The sequence below is a fragment of the Mauremys mutica genome, chromosome 3 (genome assembly GCF_020497125.1).
Source record: "Mauremys mutica isolate MM-2020 ecotype Southern chromosome 3, ASM2049712v1, whole genome shotgun sequence".
NCBI classification, from domain to species: domain Eukaryota; kingdom Metazoa; phylum Chordata; order Testudines; family Geoemydidae; genus Mauremys; species Mauremys mutica.
In genome coordinates this window covers 157,668,231-157,685,303 of record NC_059074.1, presented here as the reverse complement: position 1 = coordinate 157,685,303, position 17,073 = coordinate 157,668,231, and the positions used below count along the sequence as shown (strand labels likewise).

Here is a 17,073-nt window from a genome sequence, read left to right as displayed (position 1 = left end):
ATCATCCTTATCCAACAAAATGACAACTGAGGTGGAGAGATTTGCTTGAGTAAGGTGTTGTCTTGTAGGCACCTCATGGTCTCAGACATCATCTGATGGTCCAGGGACATCTATACCGAACACATCACCGGCCACTGACAGTACCAGGAGGTGAGAGCCAGAGCGCTATTGTGCATCGACTACAAGAAAGGGACCGAGAGACTTTTTCCGTTGGACCATATGAACTGGAACCATAAACTCACTGAACATTAAATCTCACCAAATGAGGGTCAATCCATCCTCATCATCGTATCCACTCATTACACGCCACACCCAAACATAGCCATCATCTGAACAACATACCCTCATATCTCAATGTCTGTACTTTGACCTGTTAACCTTTTACTTCCAATCAGGGATATTGTAGATTATGTATTCCTTGCTGAACTACGCACCCCTTGATAATCTGTATGTTATTCCCTGATAACCAGAAACTTCTATGCTTAAACTCTATACCGTTCACTTTTTAAAAAACATCTTAATAAATTTTTTAAATCTGTTCCTTCCCTCCTGTTCTCTGGTCAGGTCTTCTATTTTGCTCAAGATTTTTATTTGATTTTTAATGAGCCCATTGATTCTCATCTCAAGTCTTGTTTCTTTACAGAACTGCATTTCCTGTATCAGCCCTTCTAAGTCTTTAAGAAGCAGTGGGTGACCTTAGAGGATGAGAACTTAGCTAAAACCTCTGAACTCTTGTTTAGGTATTGTACTTTTGAAAATGCTATATGTGAAGGAACCTTTTTAAAACTTTGTCTACCTTCATGGTGAAGCTAGATCACTTTCCTCCTGATTAATCAAAGATGTGTCTTGTGCAGGAATGGTTAAGGTGTTTGTCATTCATGCTTTTTTTGAGGCTATTGGGGGCAGTAGGGACACTTTCTTGGCATTGTCCAACAATCTTAAACCCCATTTCAAAAAATTTTAGAAATGCAATTGCTTATATACCAGTTTTTGCTCAAGCTATTGCTCAGGATGATCTAGCTGGAAAAGGCACAGCAGCCCCTGGAAAAGGTCTCTTCGCCCTCAAACAGGTTCATGCTTCTCAGTTCAAAGAAATGTTATGTGACTCATTCAAACAACACAAATGTTTATAAGAATTTAAAAAAAAAAATCAAGCGTCGGTGGGTCTAATATATGGGTAGTGCTAGGACTAGATTCTTCTTTGAGTGGTGGTCCTTGTGTACTCCACACATGGATATGCATGTGCCTGAGCCCAGGATTTTACAAGTAGTATCTGTTGGCCCATGTATGTGCCATATCTTTCCTTATGCTCTGAAACAAGGGCATAAAGGATAGTGTGGGCTAAGGCCTCTCTAGTTCCTTCTTACCGTGGCATAATCTGAGTCAGGATCCCAGCACAACTAAGATTCTTTCTACTATATCATTGCTCTAAATATATTGGCTGGGAACAGTGAACCGCAGCCACTGGGAGCTGCAGGGGGCCATGCCTGCAGATGATCTACATAAACAAAATGTCTCACAGCCCACCAGCAGATTAACCTGATGGGCTGTGTGCTGAAGGTTGCCGACCCCTGGTGTATAATTTTGTTTTTTATAGTATATTCTAGCATAGTGTTGTTTAGTTTCTCTCTTCCCTGGAGAATTTTTCTGCTTCAGAAGTCGGATTATGCCTAGGGTCCTGGTGTTCCAAAACTGTTTTCTGCGAGCAAGAACCATCAACATTGCCTCTGCGGCCTGGGTGAGGGTTCACATCATTCAACTGCAGAATCTGCCATTCTTTTCTGCCCAGAACTTGAGGGTCAGTAACTAAAACTCAGAAAACATCTGGTGGAGAAGGCAGCGAGATGCCAATCAGGTTTGGCTTGGGAACCTCCTTCCCTGACCTATACATCAGTCTCAGGAAGCAGGCTGCACCTCTCCAAGCATGACTTCAGTAACGGAAGCTAAAACTGCTAAGACTAAGGAGAGGGCTTCACATGAGAGTAAGGGGCACTTTCATAGATACAAGGAAAAGTCATCTTTGTCAAAAACTGTCCTGAAGAGAGAGGATTCCTCCCTGACTCAGGCGAAGTCGTGAGAGACTGCGTGCACAGGTGTGGTAGGATAATGATAAAAATTAGAGCATCTTAAGTTTGGTTAAGGGAAAAAAACCCTTTTTCTTTATCGTTCATGGCCAGTAGAAAGAAGGCCCCAATCAGCAAGTAAATGAAGGCTGTGAGAATAGTAAGTAGTGTTACTTTAATGTGGGAAGGATATTAAGGTTCCAAAAAAACTATAAAATAAGAGCTACAGTAATATGACAAACAAAAATTGTCTCAAAAGAAACAAACCTGAACCTTCTCACTGTTCTGCTGGTAAGCAAGGCTGGGAGGAGGCAGGAAGAAGATAAGAGAAGGCCTTGGAGAAAGGAAAGAAACACAGATAAACTGCTTCAAACTAGGTTTTTGCTAAAGCTAGTTAGCTGAAGGGGATAAATGGAGAGCCATGAATCTGAAGGTTTTGTCAGACCCTACCTGATTATGCTGGAGCATGCCAGAATGAGATGGTCATCCCTAGGTCTGGCCTATTTGTAAGTATATTGATCACATGCTTATAAATATTAATATATTTGATGTAGTGACTGCTTATTTTTAGGATGTTAGACATGTTTAGAGCAACTGCATAAAGTACCATTTTTGCCTTCAGATTTAATAAAGGAATTCATGGTTACACTGGTGTTTGAGTTTCCATAATATTAACAATATTTGAAATTATTAATAATTTCAACAGACACTAAGGACTAAGACCAAAGCAAATCTCTACAGGAGACGGTGGTGTGCAAGGGTAGGGATCTGACAGCTCTGATGGCAAAGACTCAGGATAAATAGCTTGTGGTGCTCTTATCCACCTCTAGATCCAATGTTGTACCTGTATCAACACTGTCCCATGTGGCTCTGACTTCCAGTGTGACTGGGAAAGCTCCGGTTCTGACAGTTTCCGCAGGTGGACCTTCCTCATACTCCAGCATGGTCTGAGACCTTTGATCTGACCTGGCTGCATTCACCCCTCCTATCAGGATCTTCTTTATTCCAGGACATTGTTACACCAGAGGAAGAGATTATCCTGATGATCCAGAGTTGTTCTCCCATCCCACCAGTCAGTCTCGAGGCACAGCCATTGGTACCATCAATTCTGCTGGTAATCCAAAGTCCAGCCTTTACTGATGAGTCAGAAACTCAGCAGGAGTTTCTGCGGCACTGAGGGGAGATGGCCTGGTCAGAAGCCATAAAAGATCAGGGTTCCAGCCTCTGCCCAGACACAGTTGGCCATGAGACAGGTGGTACTCTATGCCCTGGGGTGGTCCTCCGCTGGCAATACTGGAGACCATGGGAGTCCCACCTTAGACACCCAGGATCGATGCATGAGCCCCATTTGCTATCACCTAGCCATCCACAACCTGCCCCATGGGAGTATTTGGAGGAAGGTGAGCCAGTTCCAATGGTTCCATGAACAATTTTGTCATTTTCACCGGCTGAGACAGTTACTCCATCTTCTCTGTCTCCACCAGATGACTTTAAACAATATCAATAGCTCATTCACAGGGTGGTGGCAGAACTACAGAGTCAGTTTAAGGAAGTCGAGGAGCCACAGCACAGATTACTGGACATGGTCTCAGTCGAATGTCCTCCTTGCCCCAGTGAGGCCATTATGGACACAGAAAAGATGGTTTAACACATTCCTGCTTCTTGTGCTACTACCCCTAAGATGGCCAAGCGTTATTTTGTACTGTCCCTGGCGTGGGGGGGGGAAGAGAACTTTTATTCTCTCATCTGCTGCCTAACTCCTGGGTGGTACAAATGGCTTCAGAGCAGTCCAACCAGCAACACTCCCAGGCTACTTCCTCTGATAAGGGACACAAGAGGTTTGACCTCTTCCACCTCCCTCTAGTTCAGGATCTCAAACTGTCAGGCTCTCCTGACCAAATATGATTTTATCAGTTATTCTAAGTTTATGGATTTTAAGGATAAGCTCCCTGAGGATAGAGCCTACTTCCAGGCCTTAGTTGATGAGGGCAGGATGATGTCCAAAACTTCCCTCTAGGCCATTGTGGATGTGGCAGCTACTGCACTTAGGGGGGTGGTTACAGCCTTGTTATGAGAAGAAATCTGAGATTGCAATCTTCAGATTTCTCTAGGGAGGTGTAACTTCTGCTCTTTGATACAATCAACCTACAAGAAGCCAGATGACTGGCTCCACTCCCTCAAGGAGTTTAAGACAACACTTTGCTTGCTAGGCATCTATACTCTGGTCCTCAAGAGAAAACATCACAGATGGGGCGTGACTGCCTCCTCAACCTTTTTATCACCGTTGTCCTCGGGAGCTACCGTGTAAGAGACAGAAGGTTTACCGACCCAGGAACCCAGACTCTGCAACATCCAGCACCACATCATACTATAACTCCCAGGCAAAGAGTTTCTTTTGCTGGGGCTGTTGAGGCCTGCATCCCTTTATTGATGCCTCTTCATTCCCCTCCTCAGATATTTGGAGTCTGCCTTACCCAATTTGCTGAAAACTGTAGGGCCCTGACTACTGACAAATGAGTACCAGAAGTTATTCATGATGGCTATCTGATCAAATTTCTGGCAACTTCTACCCACAAACCCCCTTTCCCGTTCCTTTTCAGGGACAACTCTCATGAGGGGATTATACAACAAGAAAGGGACCCCCTTTTCCTCAGGGGAGCTATAGAAAGGGTTCCACCTCAACACCAAGGGAAGAGATTCTACTTCCCTTACTTCTTGATTCCCTAAGGAGAATGGAGGTGGAGGCCAATGCTTGATCCACAATGATTGAACATATTCATCCAAAAAGTAAAATTCTGCATGAATTCCTTGGTATCAATAATTCCCTCCTTTAGAGGATAGCTTGTGGCTCTCAACATGAGACATATTTTCAGACATTCACTTAGCCCATAGGAAGACCTCAGGTTCCTCTTTGGTCAAGACCATTACCAATGTAGAGTCCTCCACTTTGGGCTGGCCAGAGCAGCCAGGGTCTTTACAAAGATCTTTTCAGTGGTGGCAGCTCTGAGGAGAAGAGTGGGATTTAGAGTTTTCCCATACCTCCATGATTGGCTTCTGACACGCAGTTCCTTGAACTCCAGTGGCAACCTGTGTTCTACTCAGTCTTCTGCCTTCCCTATGTGTCTGCATCAACTACAAAAAATCCACAGTGAGCCCCTCAAGGTATATAAATTTCATAGCTCTAGCTGGACTCTACCTCAGCAAGGGCCTGAAACCTCTAGCTATGCTATGAAAACACTCATACACCAAGTCATTATTTGACCCTGGATGTCAATCAGAACTTGCCTTTTCCTCCTTGGCCACGTGGCTTCATGCACACACACGATGCCATTAGCCAGGCTTCATCTTCATTGCATACAAGCCTGGCTTCTCTCCATGTACTCACCAGAGAAGGGCAACATCAACGACAGAGTGAAAACTCCTGCCAAGGTTTTGGACTCTCTTGTCCAGTGGACAAAACTGGAGAAGATTCAGGTAGGGATCCCTTTTCTCACACAGATTCTCAAGTCACAATTGTTACCGATGCCTCCCTCTCAAGTTGAGGTGCTCACAATGGGCGATCATAGGGACAAGGTGTTTGGACCTTGCAGGAGTCCAGAATGCACATCAATTTACTAGAACTCCGGGTTGGTACTTCAGTGCCCTGCCTGGTTTCAGCTAGACCCGCTAGCCTGCTGCAAACCCAGACCCAGGTCTGAACCACACCCCCTAACAACTGTAGGCTTAAACTGAAAGCAGCTTAAGAAGTGTTCCTGTGTTTAGCACTCAGATGCCCAACTCCCAATGGGGTTCAAACCCCAAATAAATCCGTTTTACCCTATATAAAACTCATAAATTGTTCGCCCTCTATAACACTGATAGAGAGGTATGCACAGCTGTTTGCGCCACCTTCCCCCCCCCCCCCCCAGGTATTAATACATACTCTGGGTTAATTAATAAGTAAAAAGTGATTTTATTAAATACAGAAAGTAGGATTTAAGTGGTTCCCAGTAGTAACAGACAGAACAAAGTGAATTACCAAGCAAAATAAAATAGAACACGCAAGTCTATGTCTAATACAGTAAGAAAACTGAATACAGATAAAAATCTCACCCTCAGAGGAATTCCAGTAAGCTTCCTATTACAGAGTAGTCTCCTTCTAGTCTGGGTCCAGCAATCACTCACACCCCCTGTAGTTACTGTCCTTTGTTCCAGTTTCTTTCAGGTATCTTTGAGAGTGGAGAGGCTCTCTCTTTAGCCAGCTGAAGACAAAATGGAGGGGTCTCCCAGGGGTTTAAATAGACTCTCTTGTGGGTGGAGACCCCCTCCTCTCTCCTATGCAAAGTCCAGCTCCAAGATGGAATTTGAGTCACATGGGCAAGTCACATGTCCATGCATGACTCAGTTTTTACAGGGAGCAGCCATTGCTTACATGCTACCTTGAACGTCCGCAGGTAGACTTCTTATGTGGATTGGAGCCTTCCAAGATTCATTGTCCTTTAAGTGTTTCGTGATTGGGCACTTAATTCGCACATTCCTTTCTCAAGAAGCTGACCAAATGCTCTACTAAAGCTACTTCTGAATATTGGCTGTAAACTTGCTTGATTTCTAACTTCAAGTACAAAAATGATATATGTATACAAACAGGAGGAATGTATTCAGTAGATCATAACCTTTACAGAGATATGTTACATGGTATATGTAGCATAACTGGAATATGTTTTATCTCACATATACATTCATAAGCCTCATGGGATACACTCTCACTGGTATTTCAATGGGCATTGGAAATAGAATGCTTGTGTTCTGGAAGATGCATTCCATCTTTAACCAATGCAGAAAGGATTCCACAAGGAACTGTTATTCAACAAAATGGAGCACTTCTCCTCTTGGACTCAGCAACACCATTTGTCTGGAATATGCTGAGATCCCTGCTATCCTAGAATATCTACTTACCCTTAAGTCTCTGGGTCTTGCACCCAGTTCTCTTTGAGTACATTTAGCAGTAATCAGAGCTTTCCAGCCCGGGGTAACCCTATGATCTTCACTTATCTTATCACACCTAGATTTCTGAAGGGACTTCTTAGATCCTTTCCAACATTGGTGGTGATCATATCTCAGTGGGACCTCCAGTTTTGTTCTATCATCTCTCATTAAACCTCCCTTTCAAGCCTCTAGCCACATGCTCAAAGGCCCCTCTGTCTATGAAGGTGGCCTTTGCAATGGCTATATCAGCTAGAAGAGTCAGTGAGCTGGGGATGCTCATGGGGAACCCACCATATACTACCATCTATAAAGAAAAGGTCTATTTACACCCCCACTCCACATTTGTCCCTGAAGTAGTTTGTTTCATAAGTCAGATCATCCACTTACCAGTATTTTTTCCTAAACCGTATGCCACAGATGAAGAGAGAAGGCTGCATTTTCTGAATGTCTAAAGAGCTTTGTCTTTTTATCTACAAAGAATATTAGAAAGACATCTAAACTATTTGTTTCCATAGCAGAAAATCAAGGGACACACTCTATGGGGGTAGAGACTTTTAAAATGGATCTCTGGTTGTATTATCTTTTGTTACCAACTAGCCTGCATCCCCTTGCCCCACACCCAGTGGAAGGGGTGAGGGCTCATTCCATCAGAGGGCAAGCAGCCTCTTCTATGTATCTGAGAGACCTATCCCTACTAGAGAGATGTAGAGGAGCTACTTGGAGCTCTTTCCATATCTTCACCAGACATTATGCTCTGGTCCTGGTTTCCACTGCAGATATACCTGTGGGGACAGCAGTATTACAGTCAGGAATCACTTCTGCATCCTTGCACCGCCCTCCTGTTTGATTGCTGTTTGTTTATTCTCCCACGTGTGGAATACACAGGGGGACCATCACTTTAAAAAGAAATGGAGGTTACTTACCTGTAACGGGAGGTTCTTTGAGATGTGTGGTCCCTATCTGTATTCCACTACCTGCCATCCATCCCCTCTGCTGCAGGAACTGGAAAATCGTCGGCCCACACCAACCTTTATGCCCTTGCTTTAGGGCATGAGAAAAGTTATGGTGCATGTGCAAGCCAACGGACATTGCTTGTAAAAAAAAAAAAAAATTCCAGACTCAAGTGTATGGTGTGCATGCATACTCACATGTGGAATACAGATAGGGACCACACATCTCAAAGAACATATATTCACTAAAGGCAGAACAACATTAGGGTGGAGAGAGATATTTTCTATAGTGCCTCCAGCAACAACAAATAATGGAGGTTATTTACGTGTAACTGGAGGTTCTCTGCATTAGTGTGGTCCCAAGGGGGAAACTTGTTCTCCTGGTAAGGCTGCATTATTTTCCCAATAAGGAGAATACCATGATTTTTTAAAAAGTGGGGTAGTTATTTAGCAGAGTAACCAACATCAAGAGTTCACCATCCTTCATTTATTATATACACTTCATAGCTCTCATCCCTGTGGTATTTAATGCCTTGCATTATAATGGCCTTGTTGCTGTTAGAAGAATGTGGACTTAAATAAGATTATCTGAAGTTGGTCTGGTGGGAGTGAAGCCAAAAATAAAAAAGTGTAGTCACTAAATGTTTCTAGGGTTTGTTACTCTGATACAAGTACAGACCCCATTGTTGCAGATATAACCACAGTCTATGCCAGAACCAAGGATTATTTTAATTTTGGGTGCTAAAATTCATTTTTTCCTTGAGCAGCATGATGGTAACACATTTGCTTTCTGCCACTGTAAAAATGTCTTGCAACTATTAAAGAAAGGTCAACTGAAAAGGCACTAAGACATGCATCTAATAGAGAGATCTGGATTCTTATATCCATTATATTTTTTTCCTCTAACAGAGATTGGATTTGTGCCCAGAAGTTGTGAATTTGGGATATAGCCATGATATTTGGGCACATATTCCTTCCTTACTGCATTTTCTCTATTACAAACCTGAAACAGCTATGTTCATTTTTATTCTGTACTGTTGTATTTATAAAAGATATTAACTAGTATTTTCTATTGAAATTCAAGGTAGCCTTGAAGATGCTGTATATACTACATCTGCCTGACGACTTTGATCTTGTGCTCATGTTTCCTTTTTTGAGCTCATGCTATGGTATTTTGCTCACTAGAATTTAAACAAGAGTAGTAGTGACAAGTGTCTCTAGGGTGTGTTATCTTTTGAAGATCTAGGGGACAGTGAGTACATCTTGCTTCTAAGAGGAGCCTATACTCAGAAAGGGACTTATTTGTAAAGCACTGTCTACGCAAGGAGCAAAATTTCCCAGATCAGTATGGGATGGATTTTTTTTTCTTGAACATTACAATCCGTGCAGTGTTTTTATCTAGTTTGGCTAATATAGGTCTGGGGGTGGGGGGAAAGAATTCCCCACACTGGTTAGGGAAAATATGTTCAAATCATGTTTACCATGTTTAAACATGCATGGCCACATGCGTAACACGGTTCTGCAACTACTATGTGGCAAAGGCCTAAAAGGCTTGCCAAAGTAATTTAAGCCTTGGAACTGCATGGCCTCCCTAGCACATGTGTAAAACACATTCCTGTCAATAAGTGCTTCCCAATGGTTTACATACATGTCAAATAATGTTTTTATTAGACTTGCTTCTATCAAGGCTAAATACTGATTTAGTCTGAATCATTTCAGTCTGCATCATTTTATTGCCAATGTGGATTAAAAACTACCTGAAGGCTCTCACTTCTGGCCTATTGTTCACTAGTGGCTTTCCAAAAGCTCCCAAAATCCATTGCTTTGGGGAGCTGTGCTGCAAATAAGCATTGCCACTGAAAAAGTTTATACCATCACTAGAGTGGATGCTGGTAAAACTGCAACAGTTCAAAACACCAGTAATCAGAGCTAGTAAGGAGGCATTGAATTGTGTGTGTTCAATCACACCAATTTGATAAAGGACCCTTTAATTCTCTAGTGTAGACAGTCATAGGCCCTGTTCACAGTGGCTTTACAGTCGGTGTTTAAACATGGCTTAAACGTGATTGCAGCTATGTTAAAACTGGTATAAACATGTTGAAAAAGCCACTATGGACAGTGTGGTGCTTAAACATCAAATTAGAACCTTTCTAACTACTTTAATATGGGGTGTTCACCAGTGGGTGAGCCATGCAAATCAGATTTGCATCCTCACATTTATGTTCTGTAGGAAAAGGGAGTTGAATTCTAGGCTAATTATTCTCATTAGAAGATGCATCTAATTTGTTTCTTATATCTTGTTTAGGGATAGTCTGCATGGGGGTGAATGGCTGGTAGCTGGAACAGAAACTATTCTGAAATCATTGCAACTACGCAGCTGGCTTTTACCTACTTTCCCCTGAATCAGTGTGCACTGATTTTTTTTTTTTAAATAAACTCTTAACATTGTGGGTGAGAATCCCCTGGTGCTTTGTCCTACTACTGGGCTCCATTCATTTTGGAATTTTTCTCACAGGGTGTTGTGGGATGCCTACCACAAGCAACTGGAATTCTGGGACTTGGAGTCACAGTAGCAAAATTTCCAAGATTCCTCTCCTGGCATCCCATGATTAATCTTTTGCAAGTCAGCACATTTTCAAACTACAGCCAACCAACCCAGGGGTAATATAGCTGCATGCTGTGGACTTTCCAGAGCAGGAGGCATGATTGGAGTCATCTAGATAAATGTTCTCTTTCTGGTTAAACTATCAACTTAACATCTCATTCATCTAGGCTTTTGTGGTAACGCTTGCTTATAGAATTACAGGGATTTACTGGAACACTGAAAGTAATAATTCCAACACACACAGAGGTAGGTCTTGACTTCTGTCAGATCAGATACAACTTTATAGCAACATACAAGACAACTTAACACTAAGGACTTGTCTACACTACCATTTTTGTCAGTATTATGTGTTTACTTCTGCTAAACAATCTGTTCTACCTTGTGTTTAGCTGTAACACACTGACTAAGTTTCCCAGGTATGAGGAAGACTTCTGTGTAAGCTTGAAAGCTTGTCTCTTTCACTAAGAAGTTGGTCCAATAAAACACATTTCCTCACCCACCTTGTTTTTCTAAGATCCTGGGACTGATATGGCTACAACAACACTGTGTACAGCAAAGTTTACCAGTGGCATCTCTATAGCTATCATTACAGCCTTGGACCATATAGAGCCTGGGTTTGTGGAAAGGAAACTCATTCTTCCTGACTTCAACAAGAGCAGTCTGCAAGCTCTTCAAGGAACTGTACACTGAATATATTCAAAATCTTTGCTGGAGACTTGTTAGAATCCAGCAATCCATTTTTGTCTGCCCTGTGTTCCATGCTCTTTAATACTTTTACATGCTACCTTTGCTGATTAATCTATAAGCTGCTTCTCACTATGATTAGATATTGGCAGGTCTATAGCCATTTCTATCACAGACAGCTGGTCTTAGTTTTTGTTTTGTTTTTTAAACCACTCCCACTGCTCCCACAAGATAAAAGCAACTCTCTAACCATGTTTATAATTCCATTTCATCAGTGAATTTTTTTTCTTCTCTGGTTCATCAGAATCCTATGTGCTTTCACAGACAGCCCTGTAATAGTCTCTGCTGTGGCCATATCCTCTTTCTCTGGATCTAACTCATTGTGTTATCACCACTCCCTGCTTAAAGTTCCTTTTTCTGAAATATAGCATCGTGGGCTTAGCACATTTTCCAGGGAGGCCAGTGTGTTTTACTACATCATCCACACAGTTTTCACTCCTTTGTTTCCTGTCCCCAAGTCTTCTGTTGTAGTTGCTCATGTTTGCTGCTTTCATTCCACTGACATTTGCATGCTCATATTTCCCAGTGAACTGCACTTTCATGCATGCTCATATTTCCCTGTTCCTTCACTTTCATGCACATTTCTTCTGTTCTGGAATTAGGTCTGATGTTATCTGCCTCATCTCACATTATGTATGAGAATTTACTCTGTACTCATTGCTCTTAAATGTCTATCTGTAAACAGGTTTAGAGTGGTAGCCATGTTAGTCTGTATCAGTAAAAATAACGAGGAGTCCTTGTGGCACCTTAGAGACTAACAAATTTATTTAGGCATAAGCTTTTGTGGGCTAAAATCCACTTCATCAGATGCATGGATTGGAAAATACAGGAGCAGGTATAAATACATGAAAAGATAGGAGTTGTCTTACCAAGTGTGAGGTCAGTCTAACGAGAAAATTTAAATTAACAGCAGGATACCAAGGGAGGAAAAATAACTTTTGAAGCCACTCTCATTACTGGGATTCCTCATTATTTTTATCTGTAAATAGACATGTTAAAGTATTAATATAACAGCCCTAATAATATCACAACATTGAGACACTGCAGGGCATAAAAAACCTGTAGTTTTCTAAAGTACATTCATTCAGAACAGTGTTTCTCAACCTTTTTATACAGCTCTGCCTCCCTAACCTGCCAGACATGACCCCACCCCCCTGCCGTGACCACTCCCTGCACTCCAGCTGGGGGAGGTGTGCTGCCCACCTTCCCGTGTTCTGGGGCCAGGGCACTCCAGGGTTGGAGCCGCACACCACTCACCTTCCTGGTGCTCCGGGGCTGGGGCCTCCCATGCTCCGGGTATGGAGAGGCTGGGGCCATATGCCACCTGCCCTTCTAGTGTTCCTTTGGGTCAGCGGGGCTAGCTGCAGGACTGGACTGGTGGCCATGGCGGAAGGGGTGGCTCTGGGCGCTGGTGAGGGGCGGGGCCGCAGACAGAAGGGGCGGGGCTGGGGGCTAGCCATGGCCGGTGACATTTGGACTGAAAAGCCTGGCACGGCTCGGGCTTAGGCAGTGCGGGCTGAAACATGCAAATTAGCTTTGCAGGGCCTCAGGCAATTGCCCTGCTTCCTATTCCCTAATGCGAGCCCTGTTTGTAACCCCCCTAAACCCATCCTCTAGGTTGAGAAGCACTGCTTTCTGAGTTCTTACATTACTTTGCAAACAATGTGCTAAGCCTCACAATACCTCATTTTACAGATGGAGAAACTGAGCCACAGCAAGGTAAAGTGACTTGTCCAAGGTCACACGACTGTGTTTACTGCTGTGATTCCAAGACCTCTCAACTTGAGTTCATGCTAATCAGTCTGTTGCTGTAGGGTCTGTTGGTTAAGGAACTACCCTGACACATGGGTTCAGGTCCCTGTTCTTCCACAAGGTTCCTGTGTTCTTATCAAGTCATTCAGCAGCTCTCTGTGCCTTCCCCAGCTGTGAAATGGGATAGAGTGACCAGAAGGCAAGTGTGAAAAATGAGGCTGTGGGGTAACAGGAGCCTATATAAGAGAAAGACCCCCAAAATTGGGACTGTCCCTATAAAATCAGGACATCTGGTCACCCAAGCATAGTGATACTTCCCTGCCTCAGTGCTGGGAGGATAAAGGCACTGCTGTGAAGGCCTTTGAGCTCTGCTGTTGAAAAGCCCTAGGTAAGAACCAGGGGCTATTGCAAGGAGGGCTGGAGTACCTGACTGTTTTCGGGCCCAGGCTTGGCCAGCAATCCCACTGGAGAAAACAAACCTCTTCCCGGGCACCTTGCGGGGGCTTGGATTAGACTTCTTGTTATTTGCACTACTAAGGGGTCTGTCCCTGCAGCATGTGGGGGTTCGCTCCCCTCCACGCAGCCCCCGCACGGGCACTGGGAGCTTCTCTCCCACGAGCCGTGTCCACCCTCCCATCACTGCGGGTCCGACTCCGGCGAGGCACGGCGGGGGCGGGCTCCGCTCCCAGGGGCAGGTCCCACGGCGGGCAGGGACCTCACCGGGGCCTCCACTCCCAACCTGTGGGCGGGGCCGCCGGTTCCCATCGCCCTGCCAGTGCGGCTGCTCCCGGGCCCCCGCCTCAGGCGGGCGGGCTATGTGACCCGCCCTCTCCTCCCCTTGGCGGGCGGGCGGGCCCGCACGGGCTGCCCCTCCCCCGTCCCCGGCGGAGCGCAGCGCAGAGCTCGCAGGGCCAGGCTCGCGCGCCGGACCCAGCGACGGATCCGCCCCCGCCAGCTCGCAGGTACCTGCAGCCTCTGGGGTCGCTTTAGCGGGAGGTCGATTCCCGCCGCGCCGCGAAGCTCCTGCCCCTGCTGGCCCTAGGACACCGACCCCTCAGCCCCGGCGCGCTGAGCGGGGGTGCGCTGCTCCGCCCCCGCGGGAGGTGGCTGCCGGCCCTGCGGTCCGAGCCCGCGTGCCCCGGGCCGCCCAGCGGTACAACCCTCCTGCGGGACGGGCGTGGGCCAGGGCTGAGACCTGCTGCTGCGCACGGCTGGGAATCTGGGCCCACCCACGCTCTGATTTCAGACTTCAGCCTGGCAGAAGGGCCTCCGGCGCGGCTCGAAGTGCCCCCCTGTTGGTGGTTATTCCTGGGAGGGGCGCGAGTTAATATGTAATACAATTAACATCAAAACATGACATTGCAGAGCTGTTTCCTTACCAGTAACTTACGGGGGTGTGAGTGTCACTGTCCATTTCATTTTAAAACGAGCATTAGGGCGAGTCAAAAATGAAACGGGATTCCCACCCCCCAATTGTTTTCTACATTTAAAAAAAAACAATTTGTAATAAGACTTTTAAAAATATAGCAATGTCCCATTTCGATGTTTCTGGAACCAAAAAAAAGTTTTGATGTTTTTGTTTTGAAATGAAATTTTGTTTAGACATTTATTTTATATAAAAATTATAAAGGGTTGAAGCTGAAACGTTTCAGATTTGTCCAAAAGAAATGTTTAGGCTGACATTAAAATATTTGTTTTCTAATTTTGTGAAAATTTTTGAAACTTTGCCTTTTTGTCTTGATTCGTGATGATTTTTTTTTATTTTGAATTTTTTTGTGGGATGGAAAATATGTTTTCCAACTAGCTCTGAGCATAATGGTTATCAAGCTGCACTCTGCTCTTGCCACTTTCAGTCATTAAAAAATAATTTTAAACATTTAATTTACTTCTTCCCTATTTCCTCAGTTTGAACACTGAAAAAAGATAGCTCGCTCTCACTTGTATTTATTCTATTATCTAGTCAACAGCACTTTCATGTTTTTATGCATTTAGCACAACATTCAATGTTTTGGTTGTGAATACTTCAGAGGAGTGCATTAAACTGTTTCCACTGAAGACTGATATCTAGAGAAAGATATGATGATGATGTTTTTGTAAACATTTACTTTTTTTTACCAAGTGACATCTTGTAATCATACTCTCATTCATGGGCATTAAAGACCAATTTTAGCTTCAGATACATGCATGTGTGAGCAGCTTCATTGGAAACTTCCCGAGTTTAAGATTTTTTACTTCACTACCATTAGCCGCCCTTCCGATTGAAAAACAAATGGTTTTCTGGATTTTCTTTTACTTTCTCTTCTGTTCTGCTTTTTGTTTTGAGGGTGACAGAGAAAAAAATCTGAGCTGAATCCAGTTTCCTCTAGCCCTTGGTGAGAATTACTTCAGCACACTAAGAGAGCAGTAAGTGGCAAAGTACAGTAGTTTCATTGAGAGTAATCCTATTTCTTTTGTGTGTTGTGTCTAGATTAAGTTACATAAGGGCCTTGCTTACTATTACTGGAGGTTTGCCACTTAAATATGAGCGTCCCAAAAAGCTTGGCTAACTTTTTTCTTCACTACTTACTAGCCCTTTAGTAAGAGAGAGTGGATTCCTAAGATTCTGCTGCTGTCTCTGTGCAGAAAAGGGCTCTGGATCCAAGCAGGAGAACCGAGAAATCAGAGCTTGGTAATGACTTTTAGCAGAATGATTACACTGAATTAGTTTTATTAGAGGTCCACAGCCCCAAGTCATCCAAAACTAGGAATAGGAATCTAAAATACACCTCTACCTCAATATAACGCTGTCCTCAGGAGCCAAAAAATCTTATCGCGTTATAGGTGAAACTGCGTTATATCGAACTTGCTTTGATCCGCCGGAACGCGCAGCCCCGCCTCCCCGGAGCACTGCTTTACCGTGTTATACCTGAATTCATGTTATATCGGGTGGTGTTATATCGGGGTAGGGGTGTATTTTAAAACATTTTTGTTATGTGTGATTTAATCCTCTTTAGCCTACGATGAAGAACCTCCCAGAAAAATACACCTTAGGTATGAAGGAAAAGCATTGTTTTCAGCCTTGATTTGAATTATAGATTAATTATATAGACAGGGAAGGACCAGATGTGGTGGTTTGTTGTTCCAGCTCCCACCGCCACTACAGAGCTAAACTGCTCCTACACTAGTCCTACTATCTCCATTCCTTCCCTCCTCCCCCGCAAAAAAGCCAAAATATAGGATGTGCAGTTTAAATCAAACTAGGCAGCCATAAGATCTCTATGCCATTTGGGGGGAGGGATGCATTTTTTTTCAATTGCCAGTGAAGATGATGTTAAAGTAAAGGGGTGAGGGGAAATTGTTTGAGGCTATGTCTACACTACAGAGTAAAATCAACGCAAGTTACACCAATGATCATAAACTGCTATAATTGCATTGTTTGTGCGTGTTCACACAACACTTCTTGTGTCGTTGGAGCCCGTCCACAGTTGGTGCTCTAGTGTTGACAGAGAGAGCAGTGCACTGTGGGTAGCTATCCCACCGTGCAACTTGCCACCTTCTGCATCGTCTCATGATGCAGTTTTTTCTGTCTCATCATTCCATGGACTTTCGACTACGTTTTGCGCTGTTTTTTTTAACAGCCCCGGTAAACTGTGCGCCCTCCATCTCTGCCTGAAAGCATGGATCCTGCACTGATCTCTAGTTTTGTGATCAGTGTTACGAACACACTGCGGCGGATCATGCAGTATTTCATGAGCTTCGAATCTGAACAGGATCCATGGTGCCTGTCCCGCTGTGTGCCATGGAAAGAAACAATTCCAGATTAAGTTTGGCATTCATGGAGTAGCTGCAGATGGTGGACCGTCACTTTTGGGCTCAGGAAACAAGCACAGAGTAGTGGGATCACATTGTTGTGCTGGTCTGGGATGATGAGCAGCGGCTGCAGAACTTTTGGATGTGCATAGCCACCTTTCTGGAACTGTGTGCTGAGCTCTCCCGCCTTGTCCTGTGGTACAAG

At 44.1% G+C, this 17,073-nt stretch overlaps 1 protein-coding gene and 1 long non-coding RNA gene across 3 annotated transcripts in view; one reads left to right on the top strand and one right to left on the bottom strand.

The window, feature by feature from the left end:
- Positions 1–12,149: 12,149 nt before the first annotated feature.
- LOC123365605 lies at positions 12,150–14,344 on the bottom strand. Its single transcript, XR_006577652.1, has 3 exons — positions 14,046–14,344; positions 13,011–13,250; positions 12,150–12,306 (listed from the first exon to the last, which is right to left on the bottom strand). It is a non-coding gene; the product is annotated as an uncharacterized LOC123365605 (long non-coding RNA).
- Positions 13,898–17,073, top strand: part of EPHX1 (epoxide hydrolase 1) — a 41,895-nt gene continuing 38,719 nt past the window's right edge. The window contains exons 1-2 of one of the 2 annotated variants that reach the window (XM_045008343.1): positions 13,939–14,041; positions 15,403–15,482. The gene's annotated coding sequence lies outside the window, so the exon portion shown is untranslated. Of the gene's footprint in view, positions 14,042–15,402; positions 15,483–17,073 lie in introns of both variants that reach the window. The other variant, XM_045008344.1, reaches the window with a different exon arrangement.